The sequence below is a fragment of the Pleurodeles waltl genome, chromosome 8, assembly GCF_031143425.1.
Source record: "Pleurodeles waltl isolate 20211129_DDA chromosome 8, aPleWal1.hap1.20221129, whole genome shotgun sequence".
NCBI lineage: Eukaryota > Metazoa > Chordata > Amphibia > Caudata > Salamandridae > Pleurodeles > Pleurodeles waltl.
In genome coordinates this window covers 1,003,222,782-1,003,237,565 of record NC_090447.1, presented here as the reverse complement: position 1 = coordinate 1,003,237,565, position 14,784 = coordinate 1,003,222,782, and positions in this window count along the sequence as shown.

Sequence of the window (14,784 nt, the reverse complement as noted above, 5' to 3'; positions counted from 1 at the left end):
GCAAGACTGACCAGTGGCCATCACTAATGGGGTTAACAACCTCTGTACCACACCAATGAGTTCTTCTGGTACTCCCAGCTGACGATATTGCCCTAGACTTGCTTTTTAGCCATACCTGCCATATATGGTGATGGAACCATATATGTGTCCTTCACATGTGACATACTCAGTGAATTGCTTGCAGGTAATGAGACCAGCATACACATTTATCATGCTAGGATACTTGTGTGTAGCTTTGTGCCCCACAGTCCTGCACTCATGTACTGATATTCTGTGACCAATGACATGGATTCACACTTTACAATCATTTAGCTGAGTTGATGGATCACAATAGACGCAGACATGCTAATTGTGTACAAGGTGTTTATTTACAAGTGGAAGTGTGGTAGTGAGATATTTACAATATTCAGGTCAGTGACCCCATTTGTGAAATCCAGACATTTGTGACACAATACAAGTCCGGGGTAGAGGGACATGTCATGAGACATGCTTCGGAGTAGTGTTGATAAGTGTGGAGGAACAAAGATTGCCAATTGGTAAGTGAGGGACAATGACAGTCCATAGCAGACAGGTCATCAGTGGGTATGTGAAGAGTGCAAATATCCTACCATGACAACACTGGCATGATCTTTATCCCAGAACTAAGGAGAAAACTGCCCATAGACTGGTGTTACAGAGTACTTTTCTGAGTAAAAGTCATTTGTTCCACATCTTCATCCTCTGACGTGTGTGGTGGCTCCTGTGCCATTGGTGGTGGTGGTGGAAAGGTAGAGGGGGCCACACACACTTCAGTGGTTAAAGATGTGGAGTCCAAATTCCTGGCAGCTGCCATTTGTGGTATGACATATGGCATCACTGCAGCAAGGAGGAACTGCTGATTTTGCAAAATGGCTGCAACATCCTAGTGCTGGGCAGCTGTGCCTTCCCTGAGGGAGGCCACTTCATGCTAAATGGAGTCCAGCTTGTTCCCTATCATGCTGCTGCCAGTTTGGGAGGGAAGTTGTTGTGGCCTCTCTCTTATGGCAGCAGCTATGTCCACCAGACACTGCTGGATTCCACACAGTGGTGAGTGTGTGCCTCAGTTGGCAGCTGTGTGTTTATTAGCTGTCATGAGGCACGTGCGCATTCCCTCTAGTCTGGCTTCCCCAGTCTCCATCCCCACCCGCACCTGCTTGGCCAGCTTCCGCTGGACTCCTACCACTGTCCTCTGGAAGATTGTCTCTGGTTCCTCGGAGTCCTGAGCTATGTTTGTACAGGCAGGCAGTATATTTTGGCTGTTGGGTGGGTCATCTGGGGTGGCTGCAACATTGACTGTGGTCCTTGCAACTGGAGGTGGTGTCTGGAGGGATTCCGGGACATCCTGGAGAGTCTGTTGGCTAATGGTTGTCAGCTGATTATCCAGGTCATCAGAGAACTCCAGGACAAGCAGATCAGCATGAGAGTCATCATCCTCTGCAATGAGATGGTGTAAAATCAATCTTTCTATGCTGTGGCAGTTGACATGGCACATCATTAAATTGCTATTGGAGGTTCAGTGACAACTTACTGCCCAAACATTGTTCTTGTACACTATGGGTCCGATTTATCAGCCCCTCACCTCACCGAGTGTCACGTAAAGGGAAGATCAGGTGGCGCAATAGGCTCTGTCATTTTTACAAAGTGTGATGTATTCCTTTACGGTGGCTTAACACCACCTTGTTATTGTGGCCTCTTCCCATGCATCAGTTTGCATAATAGGGCCTTGCAATGGCTGTTGCAGTGGTCAAGCCACACCAACACACATTGCATTTTGCCCATGTCCCAGTTTTATGTGTTTTCACACACCAGAGGCGGCACCAAATCCTTACACGACCCCAGGGATGGCATTACCATGGTGCAATGATGTCGTTTACTTTGATCAAATCATTTAGGTTCTCAGTGGTGTCTTACGCCGATGATACACAAATTGTAGTATCAATATCTGGCAAACCCGAAGACACAGCTTCAAAATTCAACATATGTGTGTCTCAAATAGGGAGCTGGATAAAGTCTAACTGTTTCAAGCTTAATTCTGTGAAAATGGAGGTCCCTCTCCTTGGCCCAAGCATCTCATTTTGGTCACTGATCTGGTGGCCTCAGAAAATGGGGACAGACACTTAGTTCTCCAGTTTGCAAAGTAAAGAACTTAGGAAAGTCTTTGACAATAAACTTAGGGGGTGATTCTAACCCTGGTGGTCGGTGATAAAGCGGCGGCCAACCCGCCAACAGGCCGGCGGTCGACAAAATGGAATTCTGACCCTGGCGGGAACCGCCAACACAGCCCGCCACATTAACACTCCGACCGCTGCGGCGGTGCAGACAAACAGCGTGGCGGTCACCGCCAACAGGCAGGCGGCAGACAATGTACCGCCCACAGTATCACAACTCACCAATCCGCCACCTTTTCCGGGGCGGGAGCCCCGCCGATAAAAACACGGCGGAAACAGACTACGAACGGGAAAACGCGCACCAAAACACACTCCACGAGGAAGGAGGACAGCATGGAACCCGAATTAAACATCCTACCTGCTCTCGTCTACCTTCTCATCTACCACGAGTACGAACGCCGGCGCAGACGACAACGGTGAGTACTGCACCTACGACACATGGGAGGGGGGAGGAGGGAAGCTTACGGCACACACATATGCGACCCCCACCCCCCCAAACTATGTACACACTAATGCAGAGCAACAATGCACAGTGACACCACCCAAACCCCCCTGAAAAATGCAAAGACATAATTAAATTGGGACGAAAATTTTATATAAAAAATAGACTCTGATATGGAGCGGTCAACTATGCAAAATATCCATAACAAAATGATACTATATACACTGCCATGGAGAACCGAGGCAATTAGTCCTCTACATCAAAGTTAAATAGAACAGTCCGTGGGCTACAGTGTAGCGACACAAGGGCAAAGCCTACACAGGAGACCTGAGTCCTTTGGAGAGAACACTGCAGGGGCATCTGATGAAAAAACTACAGGCACCTCAGGGGAAAGGGAAGGGGGAGGCACCACAGCCACATGAGTCCACGACGCCAGATCCACGAAGGGGCCACCATGCCCATTGATGTATCCTGGGGAGTGCAAAGCCACAGTCTCTCAAGTCTCTACAGTGGGTGGGTTGCCCACTGTACCATCCTGGGGAGTGCAAAGCCACAGTCTCTCAAGTCTCTACAGTGGGTGGGTTGCCCACTTTACCATCCTTGGGAGTGCAAAGCCACAGTCTCTCAAGTCTCTACAGTGGGTGGGTTGCCCACTTTACCATCCTGGGGAGTGCAAAGCCACAGTCTCTCAAGTCTCTACAGTGGGTGGCTTGCCCACTTTACCATCCTGGGGAGTGCAAAGCCACAGTCTCTCAAGTCTCTACAGTGGGTGGGTTGCCCACTGTACCATCCTGGGGAGTGCAAAGCCACAGTCCATCTGGTGGATGACAGTCTCCACTGCTCAAGGAGGAGGCATGGTGGGCACAGTGAACCATAAACAGTGCTTGACAGGAAGGGCCCAGCGGAGCGGTGCTTGAGACGGCGGTGCCCAGCGGAGCGGTGCTTGAGACGGCGGTGCCCAGCGGAGCGGTGCATGAGACGGCGGTGCCCAGCGGAGCGGTGCATGAGACAGCGGTGCCCAGCGGAGCGGTGCTTGAGATGAAGGGCCCAGTGGAGCGGTGCTTGACAGGAAGGGCCCAGCGGAGCGGTGCTTGAGATGAAGGGCCCAGCGGAGCGGTGCTTGAGACGGCGGTGCCCAGCGGAGCGGTGCATGAGACGGCGGTGCCCAGCGGAGCGGTGCTTGAGATGAAGGGCCCAGCGGAGCGGTGCTTGACAGGAAGGGCCCAGCGGAGCGGTGCTTGAGATGAAGGGCCTAGCGGAGCGGTGCTTGAGACTGCGGTGCCCAGCGGAGCGGTGCTTGAGATGAAGGGCCCAGCGGAGCGGTGCTTGAGATGAAGGGCCCAGTGGAGCGGTGCTTGAGACGGCAGTGCCCAGCGGAGCGGTGCTTGAGATGAAGGGCCCAGCGGAGCGGTGCTTGAGACGGCGGTGCCCAGCGGAGCGGTGCTTGAGATGAAGGGCCCAGCGGAGCGGTGCTTGAGATGAATGGCCCAGCGGAGCGGTGCTTGAGACGGCGGTGCCCAGCGGAGCGGTGCATGAGACGGCGGTGCCCAGCGGAGCGGTGCTTGAGATGAAGGGCCCAGCGGAGCGGTGCTTGAGATGAAGGGCCCAGCGGAGCGGTGCTTGAGACAGCGGTGCCCAGCGGAGCGGTGCTTGAGATGAAGGGCCCAGCGGAGTGCTGCTTGAGACGGCGGTGCCCAGCGGAGCGGTGCATGAGACGGCGGTGCCCAGCGGAGCGGTGCTTGAGATGAAGGGCCCAGCGGAGCGGTGCTTGACAGGAGGGGCCAAGCGGAGCGGTGCTTGAGATGAAGGGCCCAGCGGAGCGGTGCTTGACAGGAAGGGCCCAGCGGAGCGATCCTCTTCTGCACGGCGGGCCCTGTTCAGCGGTGCTCTTCTGCACGGTGGGGCCCTGTTCAGCGGTGCTCTTCTGCACGGCGGGCCCTGTTCAGCGGTGCCTATCTTCACGGCGGGGCCCTGTTCAGCGGTCCTCTTCTGCACGGCAGGCCCTGTTCAGCGGTGCTCTTCTGCACGGCGGGGCCCTGTTCAGCGGTGCTCTTCTGCACGGCGGGCCCTGTTCAGCGGTGCCTATCTTCACGGCGGGGCCCTGTTCAGCGGTGCTCTTCTGCACGGCGGGCCCTGTTCAGCGGTGCTCTTCTGCACGGCGGGCCCTGTTCAGCGGTGCCTATCTTCACGGCGGGGCCCTGTTCAGCGGTCCTCTTCTGCACGGCGGGCCCTGTTCAGCGGTGCTCTTCTGCACGGCGGGGCCCTGTTCAGCGGTGCTCTTCTGCACGGCGGGCCCTGTTCAGCGGTGCCTATCTTCACGGCGGGGCCCTGTTCAGCGGTGCTCTTCTGCACGGCGGGCCCTGTTCAGCGGTGCTCTTCTGCACGGCGGGCCCTGTTCAGCGGTGCTCTTCTGCACGGCAGGCCCTGTTCAGCGGTGCACATCCAGTAGGTCAAGGGAGCCAGACCTGGCCTGGACTCCCTGCTCAGTCGCCCTCCGACCGTGATGTTTCTGGACCCTTCGGGGACAGAGTCCTGGGCCCTTTGGTGTCCTCCTTTACAGCTGGGATGTGGCATGTGGGGCCCACCTGCTCCGCGCTCCTGCTGCCTGACTTCTCCGTCCTGCTGCCCTTACGCTCCTTAGATGGGGCTCTCGGGCCCTTGCCTCCCCTAGATGTTGTGGCTGGTGAAGTGGGCGAACTTTGCTCCTTGGGGGCAGCCGTGTCAGTCCTCGCACGGCGGCCCTTGTGTTTCCTGGTCCTCTTGCCGGGGGGGGGGCTGGATGTGTCCTTGCTGCTGATTGAGGTGTCACTGCTGGCACAGGGTGGACTCCAGAACCCATGCACAACAGTGACACCCAAAGCTGGGCTGGTGGTGGCTGTGGTGCTCTTGGGACTCTTTGCAGATGGAGGGGGTAGGTCATCGGAGGGAAAGAGGTCAAGATTAGCCAGGAAAAGTTTTTTAGGGCCAAGGTAAAGGGTAGGAGAAGTGGTGATGGGAGTGGAGGAAGAGGATGTGGTTGTAGGAGAGTCAGGTGTGCTGTCATTGGGTGAAGGTGCTGGTGCTGTAGGCTGTCGTGAGGTGGATGTCTGTTGGGTGGGTGGCTGCCTGCGTTTGTGTGTCTTGGAAGAGGGGGTGACAGACACAGTGGGAGAGGACACAGGGGACGTGTAAATGGCAGTGGGGGTGGTGACTGCACGCGTGCGAACTGTACAGGAGGGTGTGGTGGTGATGGAAGCACTGGCTGATGTTGGTGTGCATGCAGGTGTGAGTGTAGACGTCACAGGGAGGGAGGAGGGAGACGAGGAGGAGGGGGACACAGAGGTGGAAGTGACTGTTGGAATGTCTGCATCTGGGTGTTGCTTGGGTGAATGCTTGTGGGTTCTGTGGTGCTTGTGTCTGGATGAGCTGCCCTTGGGTGTTGAGGTGTGTGCAGGCTGGTCAGATGGTGTGGATGGGATAGGCTGAGGAACAGGAGACAGAGACAGGCTGGAGGCAGTCAGAAGAGGGAGGCTGGAAACAGGGACAATGGCTGCCGTCAGTGCTGAGGCCAGAGCAGTGAACGATCGTTGATGGGCAGCCTGACCCGAATGAATGCCCTCCAGGTAGGCATTGCTCCGATGCACCTTCCTTTCTACCCCCTGGATGGCATTCAAAAGGGTAGTCTGCCCAACAATGAGCGTCCTCACAAGGTCAATGAGCTCCGCACTGAGGGCAGCAGGGGTGACAGGGGCAGGGGCTGAGGTGCCTGGGGCGAAGGAGACGCCCGCCTTCCTGGGCGAGCGGGCACGGTGCGTAGGCTGAGGGGCTGCAGGGAGGGTGGGGCTGGTGCGCTGGGTGGCGGCTGTACCTGTAGAGGCGGGGGGCCCGGATGTTGCCGCCACCGCTAGGGAGCACCCATCCGAGGACGTGTCTGTGTCGCTGCTCTCACCACCGGTCCCCGTTGTGGTGCTCCCCTCGCCCTCCGGATCACTGGTGCCCTCGGTGTCTGTTCCTGGGCCCACCGGGGCCTTGTGACTTGCAGCTCCCTCGTGCTCCGATGCCAAATCTCCTCCACGTGATGATGCTAATGCACACATGCACAAGAAGATGAAGAAGAAGGGTGGGGGGAGAAAAAAGAAGAGCAGGTTGAGTGCATGCAATGTCAACACCGTTGGCGGAGAGGACAGACACAGGAGCCTCATGCACTAAGCCGCGCATTCGGGGTACACTACTCAGTACTTCTGACTAAGACAACAGGTCAAGAGACGACAAACGCGCACATGTGTGAGGCTGGACCATCAATAGCTGTACTTGTCACCCTACAGAGGTGGGGGCCGGGAGCACAGGGCCATGCCTAAGGGAGAGGACTACACTACAGAAAGCGCCCTGGCCTAATGTCACCCACAACCCTCCTCCCCCACCCAGACGCCTCCACTGCGCAGAAAGATAGCAGAATGTGCTGATACTCACCCCCTTGTGTCTGCTGTGATGCTCTCAAGCGCCCATCCAAATCAGGGTATGCCACCGCCAGGATCCGGGACATCAGGGGAGTCAGGGTACGACTGGCACCCCTCCTAGGTTGGGAGGCCATCCCCAGCAGTGACTCGGCGGTCTTCCTGGTTCCGCGGCGGATGTCCTCCCACCTCTTGCGGCAGTGGGTGCCCCATCTGACGTGGACCCCCAGGGCCCGGACTTCCTTGGCGATGGCACGCCAAATCTCGACTTTCTGATGGGCGCTGACCTATGTGACATGTACAGGGTGGGAAGGAAACATTCATCAACTTACTGCATGTTAGATATGATTGGCCCCCCCTCCCCAACCTTGCCATATGGCACATGCTCTCATCTGTCGTGCTTTGCACTCCTCATTCGCCCCCCACCCCACCAACTTACATCCACCCCACTCCACACAGGCATCGCCCATTCCATGTGCACCCGGTGTACTTACCTGTTGGTCTGGAGGACCGTAGAGTAACGCATACTGGGGGAGGACCCCATCCACGAGCTTCTCCAACTCTTCAGACGTGAAGGCAGGGGCCCTTTCCCCAGTCGCAGCAGCCATTGTCCCTTCCAGACCAAGGTCACAGCAGCACTTGCAGTATAGGTCCTCTCCTGTGGATGATCAGGTCTCGAGTGATTAGGCAGATAGAAAATGGCGGTCACGTCCGCGGCGGTGCGTACCGCGGCGGTGCGTACCGCTACCGCCGGCGCACCTCGTCATTGGCTCCTGAAACCCATAGGCTTCAATGTTAACCAATGCGGCTCCGTGTAGCGGTCTTCGACCGCCTACCGCCACGGTGTGCTCCGCCAGCGCATTGACCTCACATCCCATTGTCCCACTTCACAGGTCAGGCAGCCGCCATTTCAAGGGCACACATGGCATAATTTCTACTGCGACACACAGGCCTAGGCCTTGCATTGCCACACATACACGCCTTTCAAAACATAGATAACCGTGTGCTAAGCAAGCTGTGGTGAACGTACCAGTGATTAGCTTGACTCTGTGCTCCATGTTGTCATTCCTAGGCACCGTCCGCTGGGACTTGCGAGGAGAAGGATGAATCCTCGCGTGTACCGACCGCTGATGGACCTGTCGACAAAGGAAGAACGCCACATCATACTACGATACCGACTTGACCGTGCCACTATCCATGAACTGTGTGCCCAGCTGGAGCCAGCCCTGATGTCCCCCATCCGCCAACCCACAGGAATTCCCCCTCTGGTGCAGGTTCTGTCACTCCTCCATTTTCTTGCAAGTGGCTCATTCCAGACAACAGTGGCCATGTCATCTGGAATGTCTCAGCCTATGTTTTCAAAAGTTTTGTCTAGAGTGTTGTCTGCCCTGACGAAACACATGCGGAGTTACATTATATTCCCTGAGGAGGTTGATTTGGCCACTGTGAAGGGTGATTTTTATGCCCTTGGACATATTCCCAACATCATTGGTGCCATTGATGGGACCCATGTAGCCTTACTCCCCCCAAAAGATGATGAGCAGGTGTACAGAAACAGGAAAAGTTACCATTCTATGAACGTACAGGTGGTCTGTTTGGCTGACCAGTACATCTCCCATGTGAATGCCATGTTCCCTGGTTCAGTGCATGACGCGTATGTGATGCGTAATAGCAGCATCCCTTGTGTGATGGAACAGCTACAGAGAGAACGTGTGTGGCTAATAGGTGACTCTGGTTACCCCAACCTGCCTTGGCTATTGACCCCAGTGAGGAATCCCCGGACCAGGGCTGAGGAACGGTACAATGAGGCCCATGGGCAAACTAGGAGGATAATAGAAAGGACCTTTGGCCTCCTGAAGGCCAGGTTTAGGTGCCTGCATATGACAGGGGGATCCCTGATGTACTCACCAAAGAAGGTGTGCCAGATCATCGTGGCCTGCTGTATGCTTCACAATCTGGCATTGCGACGTCAGGTGCCTTTCCTGCAGGAGGATGGTCCAGATGGTGGTGTTGAAGCAGCTGTGGAGCCTGCGGAGAGTGAAGAGGAGGAAGACTCAGAGGACGACACAGACAACAGGGACAGAGCTATCCAACAGTATTTTCAGTAGCACACAGGTAAGAATCACCCACGCCATTTTACTTTTCCTGAAAGCCTCCTGCTTCTCAACTTTGTCTATGACCCCCCAGTTCTTTTAAACTGATGTTTGATTTTCCCTTCCCTTTTCAGTGCTGTATGACCCACTGCATGACTTCTGCTTGGTTAGCCCATGGACTAATGCTTATTGATCTCGGTTTGTGTTCAGCACAAAGTTAACAGAACATAATTGATCGGTAATGTGTTATACATTTGTAAATAATACAGCCTGACTCCTGTTTGATTTCAGTGCATTGAGTGATTTATTTTTTGTGCTAGATAATGGTACATGATATAAACACGGTGATGGGTGGGGGTGGAGTAATGGCCATGGCAGAGTCCAGTTCTCAGTCTCACAGGTGCATTGTCCATATGCCTGTGGAAGGATGGAGCAGGGGCAGTTGAAGGTTGGACAGGGTGGCAATGTGGGACAGTGGGATGACTTCAGGGGGTATCTCATGCTGGCGGGGGTCTTGACATCCTACTCTGTCGATTTTTTTGATCTCAGGCTCCTCTTGCGGGGTGGTTGTTCTTCAGCAGGAGGTGGGGTTCTGGTGGCCTGTCGTTGTGGGGCGCCGGCGGAGGTGGTAGGCTGTTCCTGGTCCGGGCTAGTGACAGGGGCCCTGTGTGGTGCCACATGGTCCCGCAACGTGTCTTCTATCCGGTTGAGGGCCTGGACTATGCTCCCCATAGCGGTAGAGATGTTGGTGAGTTGATTGGTGAACCCCATGTAGCGTTCCTCCTGCTGTGCCTGGATCTCCTGGAACCTGGCCAGTACCGTCGCCATCGTCTCTTGGGAGTGGTGGTAGGCTGCCATGATGGTGGTGAGGGCCTCTTGGAGAGTGGGTTCCCTGGGCCTCTCCTCCCCCCCTGTCGCACAGCAGCCCTCCGAGTTGCCCTGTTTCCCCCGGCCTCTGTCCCCTGGACGGTGTGCCCACTACCACTGCCCCCAGGTCCCTGTTGTTGTTGGGGTGGTGGGTTAGCCTGGGTGCCCTGTAGTGGCAGAAACACCGCTGATTGACCTGTCCTAGAGACAGAGGCATGGGCCCGCTGGGTGGGAGCTGTGCTGTTGGTCCCAAAGGGGGTTGGGTCTGCTGTGGCCTGTGTGTGGGGAACCGACTGTCCAGAGGTCCCCGATGGTCCGGGCTGGTCATCAGGTTCCAGGTCGACAGAGCTGCTGTCATCACTGGGGGCCTCTTCCGGGGGGGGATGGACATTTCTGGACCCTCCTGGCCGGTGTGTTGGCGTTCGGGTCCTGAATGGGGTAAGAGAGTATGGTTATTGTTTCTGTGTGTGCTATTGCGTGCCATTTATGGGTGCCCTTGTCCCCCAGTGCTGTCATTCCCTTGGGGGAGGTGTTGTGGGGGTGTTTTTGGGGGGGGGATGTGCAGTGGTCATGCTTAGGTGATGGGTGTCCATAGTTTGTGGTGGCATGCAGGGGTTGGTGTTGGGTGGGTTGTGCTGGAGAGACATTCTCAGGGAGTATGTGTGATGGGGGGTTGGGGGTGAGGGTGGTGGTGGGGGTTAGCATGCTGGGGGGGGTGAAGTAGTTGAGATTGTACTTACCAGAGTCCATTCCTCCGTGTACTCCAGCGAGGCCATCAGGATGCAGGATGTTTAGTACCTCTTGCTCCCATGCTGTGAATTCGGGTGGAGTGGGTGGGGGTCCCCCGCCAGTCTTCTGCACTGCGATGTTGTGTCGCGAGACCATCGAGCGCACCTTTCCCCTTAAGTCGTTCCAGCGTTTGCGGATGTTGTCTCGATTTCTGGGATGCTGTCCCACCGCGTTGACCCTGTCCACGATCCGCTGCCATAGCTCCGCCTTCCTGGCTATAGTGGTGTGCTGCACCTGTGAGCCGAAGAGCTGGGGTTCAACTCTTATGATTTCCTCCACCATGACCCGGAGTTCTTGGTCCGAAAAGCGTGGGTGCCTTTGGGGTGCCATGGGGTGGTGTGGATGAGGTGTGGGGTGGTGTATATGGTGATGAGTGTGTTGGTGTGTGGTGCTTTGTGCTTCTATGTGGTGTGTGTGATGGTGTAGTGTGCCTCTGTGTGATGTAGCTCTCTATTCTGTGATGTGTCTCTCTCTCCTTCGTCTCTGATCTTCGGTCGTAGGGGTTTGTGGGTGATGTGGGTGTGTGTTTTATAGTTGTTTGGATGTGTGGGAGTGTTGTTGGTATGTGTGTCAGGTGTGTGTATTTCAAATTGTCCAATGTGGCAGTGTTTTGGAGCTGTGTGTGTATTTTGAGCGCGGCGGTGTGTACCGCCAATGGAATACCGCGGTTGAAAGACCGCCGCGTGGATTCGTGGGTCAGAATGGCATGGGCGTGTTTGTGTTGGCGTGGCGGTTTGGTCATCTCCAGTTTTCCGCGGCCCGCTGATGAGGCGGCCTTCCTTGGATGTCGGGTTTTTGGCGGTTTTCACAGTTGGTGGTCAGAATGACCGTGGCGGTTTACCGCGGCCGCGGCAGTAGTATGGCGGAGTTCTGACCGGCGGTATAGGCCTTTTACCGCCGAGGTCAGAATGACCCCCTTAGTTTTGAACATCAGGGTAATGCCCCTGGTTCAGTTTCTCTCACACTAAAAATAATCAGGAAAATCTGGCCTTTCATACACACAGTTCTTCAGAAATTGGTGGTTACCTCTCTTGCCCTATTCAGGCCGGATTATGGGATTGCCCTGTATACGGGACTTCAGAAAATACTTCTTCACAAACTGAGGATGTTACAGAATGCAGTGGCCCGACTTTTGTCAGGGATTCCAAAATATCAATTGGTGCCTCAAGTCCTGACTAAGCTGCATCGGCTTTATGCAATAAAGAGGATATAATTTAAGGCCCTTTGTATGGCCTTTAAGGCCCTGCACAACATAGATCCAGGATACCTCCAGGACAGACTCATTAGGTATGTGCCACCCAGAAATCTTAGATCTTCTAAAGCAAAGTGTTTAGTGCTACCAAAGTTTAAACGAGCATCGTGGGGAGACAGAAGATTTCTCTTGATGATGGGAAAGCTATGGAACTTCCACCCCCTTGACCCTAAAGAGCTGCTCAGACCTTTTGTCCTTCAGGAAATCTCTTAAAACCTGTTTTTTTAATCACTGAGTAGCATTGTTCTATGGTTTCCATCTACGTGTAGTAACAGCACCAAGACACCCCTGGGCATTTGAGCCCTATATATAATCAAAGTCAGATCAAAGCAATGACGAAACCAAGTTTATCATGGCAAGACAAGAAAATGGACACCAGAAAGTCCCAGAAGCATTCTCCCCACCTATAAAGACAAAAAGCAACCTCAACTGCAACAGGTGGAAACCAAACAAAGTTGATCATCATCAAAGTCACCCTGCATACGTTTCTCAATGTCATCCTCGAGTGACAGTGAAGACGATGAATGTTCAATGATCATAAATAAAAAGGCGCAATGTGTACATGTGGGCCTTGTCACTTGCAAAGAAGACAAACAAATACGAAACACAAGTGAGTTAACAAAACCAAAGAACTCATATGGACATTTCCCTAAAATCATCCGCAAGGTCAACGGTTGTCCCATATCCTTTTAATTGATTTGGTTGGCATTGTGCATCAGTTCACATTCCTTTTCCATGGCGTAGGAAGGCTCAAGATGATGAAGGTGCAACTCCACATCAATGAAGACATCAGACCTGTTGTACAGGGAGACTGCAGGACAACATTTCATATGCAAGAAGCAGTCGAGCAGGAACTAGAAGCCCTGCTGAAACACAACATTATCAATTCCTATACTGGTCCCACACCATGGTTGCCGTCCATAGTGGCATTGTCAATAAATGGACAGTGGAGGTGCAGTGCACATCTGTATGGATATGTGACAAGCCAGTAAAGCAATCGAAAGAGAAAGGCATCTTGGTCTGCACATTGCAGATATGATCATGCAACTGAATGGAGCCAAAGTCTTCTCCCATCTTGACCTGACAAAGGGTACCATCAACTCAAACTGGAAGAAAACTGCTTGTACATTATCACTTTTGTGACTCATATTGGTTTGTTCAAACACAAACGACTGAGCTTTGGAGTGCCATCTGCTGCAGAAATATTTCAAGATGTGATATGTAGGATTATTCAGCCTGTTACACATGCCTTCAATTACAGTAATGCCATACTGGTGTTTGGTGCACTGCAAAAAGAACATGATAAAGCTCTCAAACAAGTATAGCAGTTACTTACAGATGCAGGCCTCACATTAAATGTTGAAAAATATGAATTTCACAACACAAAACTCAGATTCTTTGGCCACAGATTTTCTGATGGAGGGATGACTCCTGATCATGATAAAGTGCGAGCACTTTCAGCCACCAGTCCTCCATAAGATGTCTCCATGACACGGTCCTTCTTGGGCATTGCCAGCTATTGTTTATGGTGCATTTGTGATTTTGCCACAGCGAGTGCCCCATTGCAAGACCTGACAAAATGAAATTTTCAGTTCTGATGGTCCACTGAATGTGACCACAGTTTCAAGAGTATAAAACATGCAATTCAAAATGCCACTGAAATGGCTTACTTTCATTCTAAACTGCACACTGATGGCCATATTTATACTTTTTGACGCAAAACTGCGCTAACGCAGTTTTGCGTCAAAAAAATTTGCGCCGGCTAACGCCATTTCGAAGCGCCGTGTGGGCGTCAAATTTATACTTTGACGCACGGCGGCGCTACCAACAGGTGGGAGTCATTATTTTGTGACGCACACAGCGGCGTCACATCGTAAAGGAAACCAAAGTTAACGCGACGCAAATCACTGTGGGTCGATTTACGACAGCGCAACCCGGAAAGCGGCGTTTTTTTTTACGCTATTGCGTCAAATTCGCCCGCGAAAACTGCCCTTTCAGCAGAAGAGAGCCAAAATGGATCCCAGATGCCACTACAGACCCCAGGAGGATGACAGCAGACCAGGAACCGGTACCAGGACATTTTCAGAAAAAAAAGAAAGTGTCGCTTCATTGCAGAGGAGCAGGAAATCCTGGTGAAAGAGGTGACGGAACACCAGCACCAATTGTTCATCACCTCTAAATTGCCACTCAGTAGGAGAGAGGCCATATGGAAACAAATTGTGGACAAGATCAACAGTGTGGCTGAAGAACGCCGGACAGTCACTGAGTGTAAGAAACGCTGGCATGACTGCAAACGTAGGACAAAAGAAAAAATGGCCAGGAACAGGAAGGCAGCAATGCAGACTGGAGGGGGGGAGTCCAGCACACCAGGAGGCCCTGGACCACATGGAGGAGATGGTCGCAGCCGTCATCCCTGAGGAGATCGTCACAGGGATTCAAGGACAGGACAGGGCAGACTACCACGACACAACGCACATGCAGGGTAAGTCGCATGGGGAATTAAATTGCAATAATGGGGACTGTAAGCAGGGGGGGGATACCTACTACACAATGCATGTAAGTCAGCACATATATGAAGTGGCATGGGTAAAGGGGCACGGCAGGGGGGCATGCCCAGCACAGACTGAATCTGGGGCACGACAAAATACAGCACCAACAACAGTCCCATGGGGCCATCCTGTAAGTACAACAATAGAGCCAAGGGAAAGCAGCGACAGGTGGG